The sequence below is a fragment of the Cryptomeria japonica genome, chromosome 11 (assembly GCF_030272615.1).
Source record: "Cryptomeria japonica chromosome 11, Sugi_1.0, whole genome shotgun sequence".
Taxonomy (NCBI): Eukaryota; Viridiplantae; Streptophyta; class Pinopsida; order Cupressales; family Cupressaceae; genus Cryptomeria; species Cryptomeria japonica.
This window is the reverse complement of record NC_081415.1, coordinates 697,660,434-697,666,698: the sequence shown is the minus strand read 5'-3', so window position 1 is coordinate 697,666,698 and position 6,265 is coordinate 697,660,434.

The following is a 6,265-nucleotide window of genomic DNA, read 5'->3' as shown; positions in this document are numbered from 1 at the left end:
CTAGCCCACATTCGGGTTAGGGTTAGAAAATAAAAAGAAAAAGGGATTGTTAAGTAGTCTTCATTAATTAATGTCGCTCTAATGAGTGAGTTGATTAATCCAATCTTAGTAAACATTCCTATTTACATCTTAGTTAAGACAAAACTCAATTGATTTCATTTTAATGTAGGCTATTTTGTGAGTTTATGTTGTTCAAAAAAAAAATTGTTGTTCTATTTTTGCCCAAAAGTTTGGGCACGACACAAAGCCTGTGTAATTTGCGGGAGAGGTTCAATTTATTTTGATGGTAAGAATAACACTGATGATGTCTTGTGTTGAAGGTTTGAAGCATAATCTTTTGAGTGTTGGACATATGGTTGATAAGGGTTATGATCTACAATTCAAGGATGGTAAATGCAATATCTTAAATGCCTCGAGTAAAGAGATTGCATCTAGGACTAAGACTGGAGGTAACATTTTTCATTTGAATGCTGGTGAGAAAAGTTGTTTCATTGCTAAGATAGATGAGAGTTGGTTGTGGCATAGGAGAATGTGTCATGTAAAATTTGATTCATTGATCAAGATCAATTCTACAAAATCTTTTAGAGATCTGCATAAGATTGTTTAACCTGTTAATCCGGTATGTAAGGAATGTCAGTTGGGTAAGCAAACAAGTTTTTCTTTCAAGAGTAAACAGTATACATTTGATGAACTGCTAGATCTTGTACATACTGACCTATGTGGACCTACAAATGTTAGAAGTGTGTAGGGTGATAGATACTTTATGCTATTAATTGACGATTATTCTAGGATGATGTGGGTTGTCTTTTTGAAGGAAAAGTTGGAAGCATTTGACAAATTCAAGATATTCAAAGCTAAAGTTGAAATCGAGTCTGGATTAAAGCTAAAGTGTCGAAGATATAATAGAGGTGGAGAATTCTATTCTGGTGAGTTCAATTCATTCTATGAGATGCATGGAATCAAAAGACAACTATCTGCTCCTAGAACCCCACATCAGAATGGAGTTGTTAAGAGAAATAACCATACTGTTTTGGATGTTGCAAGAACTATGTTGATTGAAGGAAATATTTCTAAGATATACTAGAGAGAGGCCATTAGCACTGATGTTTATACATTAAATAGAGTTTACATAAAAGGTGATACCAGTAAGACCCCTTATGAGCTATGGTTTGGTCATGTTCCTACTGTAAGATATTTTAGAGTATTTGGTAGCAAATGTTATATCAAGAGAGATGAGGATATATGAAATTTTGATGCTAGAAGTGATGAAGGTATTTTCTTGGGATATTCAACTAAGAGCAAAGCCTACCAGTGCTATAATAAGAGACTGAGAAATATAGTTGAGAGTGCAAATGTGAAGGTGGATGAGAACCTTGGGAAGGAGATAAAAGCATGTGATTATGATGATGTTCAACATGTTGTTTTGACTCATGTTCAGTCTGAAGAATCTAAACGAAATGATCTAGTAGAGACTGCTAATCTAGATGTTGCTTCTGTTGGTGAGGAACCTGAGAATCAAAACAATTAGAAGACTTCGAGGTATGTAATATTGAATCATTTTGAAAATCAGATTATTGGTGATAATAATAAAGGTGTGATGACTAGAAGAATGTTAGTTGTTGAAGTATGTTTGATTTCTAAAGTTGAACCTAAAGATGTTGTTGAAGCTTGTACAGATAAAAATTGGATGAGAGCTATGGAAGAAGAGTTAGATCATATTGAAAAAAATAATACTTAGGAACTTGTGCCTAGACCTAAGGATAAGAATGTTATTGGTACTAAATGGGTGTTTAGGAACAAGCTAAATGAAGCTGGTGAAGTTGTCAGAAATAAAGTTAGACTAGTCTACAAAGGATATTCACAACAATAAGGAATTCATTATGAAGAAATGTTTGCTCCAGTTGCCAGAATTGAAGCTGTTAGACTTTTTCTTGCTTATGCTACTTATAAAGATTTTAAGCTATATCAGATGGATGTCAAATCTACATTTTTGAATAGTGATCTAGAGGAAGAAGTTTACATTGAACAACCTGATGGATTTTCACTGTCGAATGATGGAGACATGGTATGTAAGTTGAACAAAGCACTTTATGGATTGAAACAAGCTCCTAGAGCTCGATATGCTAGACTAGACAAATATTTGTTGAAATTGGGATTTACTAAAGGTGTGGTTGGTAGTAATATGTACTTTAAGATTGAAAATGATATCATCCTAATTGTTGAAGTGTTTTTTGATGAAATTATTTTTGGCACTGATGATGATATGAGTATGAAGTTTGCCAGTGATATGCATAAAGAATTTGAAATGTCTATGATTGGTGAGATGAAGTTTTTCTTAGGTTTGCAGATTGCACAGACAAGAAAGGTATATTCATATCTCAAACTAAGTATGTGAAGGAATTTTTGAAGAAGTTTGGATTAGATGATTCCAAACTGGTTGGAACTCCTATGGTGACTGGTTGTAAATTGTCTAAAAATGATGAATCTCCAAAAGATAATCAGTTTGTACAGATCTATGGTTGGTGGACTACTATATCTTACTCAGACTAGGCCTGACATTATGCATGTCATGTGTATGGTTTCTAGATATCAAGATGATCTGAAAGAGACTCATGTCACTTCTGTTAAGAGGATATTCAGATATCTAAAGGAAACTGTGGATTATGATTTATGGTATTCGAGGAATGATGAATTCATGTTGTGTGCCTACATTGATGCAGATTGGGCTAGCGATGCTGTTGACTGAAAGAGTACTACCAATGCAGCATTCTTTTTGGATAAGAAGTTGGTGTCATGGGCTAGCAAGAAACAAGATTCAGTGTCCTTACCTACTGCTGAAGCTAAGTACATTTCTACTACTAGTAATTTCACTCAGATAGTTTGGATAAAGTAAATGTTGAAAGATATCAAAGTTATTAATGATGACGCTACTATCATTTATTGTGATAATTCTAGTGTTATAAACATGTCAAAGAATCCAGTGCAACATTCAAAGACTAAGCATATATCAATCAAATATAATTACTTGGGAGAGCAAGTCAGTGAAGAGAAGGTGAAGCTGGAATATGTATCTACAAAGGAACAAATTGCTGATATTTTCACTAAGCCTTTTCCTACAGATACATTTGTCTATTTGAGAGACAAGTTAGGGGTATCTACCCCACTTGATGAAAACTAGATGCATTGAGTTGCATTGATCCGGTGAATTTCAGAGCCTTATCTTTTATCGAGATTGATGTGTTGGTGTTGCTCCTCTACTGGAGTAGTCTGTGTTTTGAGGAGAGAAATTTATGTTTCATATTCAAAGGGGGAGAATAAGTTTGGTTATCTAATTTGGGATCTTTTGCATTGTTGTCAAAGGGGGAGAGAGATCATGTGAAAAACTTCTTTATCTATCTTGATCTTAGGGGGAGTTTGTTGGTGATATCTTCTTTCTTTGCATTGATTATTTTTCACATTCATATGTTGCCATCAATGCCAAAGGGGGAGACTGTTGGATATGGTTTTTCATTTCTGCTACTAGGATATGTTGTTGTTATTGATGTCAACATATTCCTTTGATTTATTCTAGTGTGATTGGCAAGTTTTTCTGATCTAGTTTTGTAGTTTGGTTTTGCTGATCATTGTTTTACAAAATCCGGTATTTCCTCTGGTATATTCCCATGTGATCAGATCTAGTGCTGAGACTTTGGGATATTGTTTTGGTTAGTCTTATGTATCTTCATTTTAGGTGGTTCATGATTTGGTTCTCTGCAAGTTATCTTTCTTCATGACAATTGTTGATTGGTTGTGTTCTTAAGCTTCTAGACATTGATAGATAAAGATTTGATAAGTGGTGTTGGTGCAGCTATTCCAGATGATTCTAACATGCTTGTTGGTTTTTCCTAGTCATGTCCTATTTGTTTTGATGATCCACATTGATTTTTGTGCAATTTTTTGGTGTTTTTCATCAACCGATGTTGATTTTTTGTGTTACGTAGTATTTCTGGTGGTGTAGTGTGTTGCAATTGATTTTGGCGTGATTTCTAGTGGAGTTGATCATTTGGGAATTTGATTTAGGTTCATGCTATGCAATGTAAATCATTATATTGGTCCTATGATCGATCTTTGTATCATGTGATGTAATTTTGTAATTGTGAGTTTAGGGTTGAGGTTTTAGCCAACCTTGTTATCAAGGTTGATGATTTGTATATATAGGTGAGATATTCATGTAATTTGGGTATCAATATTATGTCTGAATTATCAAGGAGAGGTGAATGTGCAAACAAGAGATTTATCATTCAATGAAGTGTTGAGGTGAGATTGGTGTTGCAGAGCAGAACAATGTGCTTAACCAGAACTGTCATTAGGCATTTGTAGATGCTATCATTGCAATTCATTTCTTCTAGATTGTAGTCCGAATCATATTGTAAGTCAGTGAGACTTCCTTGAGGGTTGTAGCCTTTCGGGCAAATATCTTTTGAGCAGTGAGTTCTAGGCAGTGTGCCTGAATGCATGTGTATTCCCCATTGTAATATTTTTATATACTACTACAGAGTATCATGTTACTATGGGTAGGTTCCCACCGTGGTTTTTTCCTTAATTGGGTTTTCCATGTCAAAAATATTGGTGTTGTGTGTTGTGCTGTTAATTTTCTTATCTGTTTATTGCTGTAGTTTTTTAGATTTGTTGTTGTTCTTAAAGTTTTATCTTCTAGTGAAGATTGATTCACTCCCCCTCCCAGTCTTCATTCTTGGCTACTGCTAATAAGTCCCTCATCTTCTAGCACCTGTTCCAGGTTTTCACTAGAAGATACACTCTTTGTTTTTACTTTTTCCATGTCTGAAGGTTCCTTAAGGAGGTTTTCATTAGGGGACTTTTGATTTTTCTTTTTATTTTATTTTTGTGACTAAGGGAGTTGACCTAACTACCAAAGTATGCCTCCCTATTGAGTTGGATTTCATTCACAGTCTTGTGATCTTCAAGGTTTCACACGTTTAGTAATGGTAAGAGGGAATTATCATTAGCACAAATATCAAGTGCAGGTAGCCCTTTTTGTTCCCAGTTAATGAGTTCTGAGTATACAAGTGGTAGGTCAGATGGAGTGGAAGGAGTGATAGGGGTGATAGTGTTTACGTAGGTGTCATTGAAAAGGTCATCAAAGTATTTGAAGGGAACTTCATGGAATTCCTCCTCATTAGAGTCATTGACGTCAAAGAGAGGGTTTGTCAGAGCACCAACAATGGTAACTAGAGAGATGGGAAAATTTCTTCTTATTGTCTTTGTATGAAGCTGGTGAGATGGGAAAATTTCTTCTTTATTTCTTAGATCTAAGACCATGTCCTTTATAACCCATCTTTTCTACTATAGTTGATGCCTTAGGATACATGTCTTTGGGAATGTTTGTAGGTGCTTCATCTTCTTCTCTGTAGAGCCAAGAGATGACATTAGTTTCAAGAATTTCTTCATCAAGTGGTCCCCACTATAGGAAAGTGGTTTTATTACATTGAATGGCAAGCTTCTTCTGAATCTCAATTTATTTGGGTCTACCATAAGACTTTGGAGGAGGGAGATGTCCCCCATAGAATGCATGTTCTATATAGTATATTATCCATAGTCATTATCAATTATCTTTACCTTGATATCAAGTTGAGTGGAGGTGGATGCAATGTTGGAAGTGTCAGATGGTGGTGTTGAAGTTGATGTGTTGAACAAACAATGGTAGGGATGATTTCCTTCAAGGTGTTTGCAGTATTGGAAAGGTTGTGGATCAATCAAGATGGTAATTTCTCTACCATTGTATGGTAATTTCAGGCATTGATGGTAGGTGAATGGAACAAATAGAATGGAATGGATCCATGGGTAGCCAAGGAGGATATTATAGGGGAGGTCAAGGTCTAAGACTTGACAGGTGGTTTCTATTATTGCAAGGCCCACTTGAAGAGGAAATGTGATGGTACCTTTTGAGACTCATCTACATCATCATATGCATATATTTTTATCTTTCTAGATGCATCAACCAAATCTTTAGATATTCCCAATTGTTTGATTATCTTATATGTACAAAGGTTTAGGCTAGATACACCATCTACAAGAGCTCTCTTTATTTTTTTGTTTTGTATAATGACTTCAATGTGAAAGGGTTTATTATGGGAAGGATCAATGGATGGAGCATCTTTAGAGGTGAAAATCAGGTAATGTTGTGCAACAAGATAACCTATCAAGGCCTATAATTGAGAGACATTTATGTTGTCAAGGACATGATATTCTAGAAGGGCATGTTCAA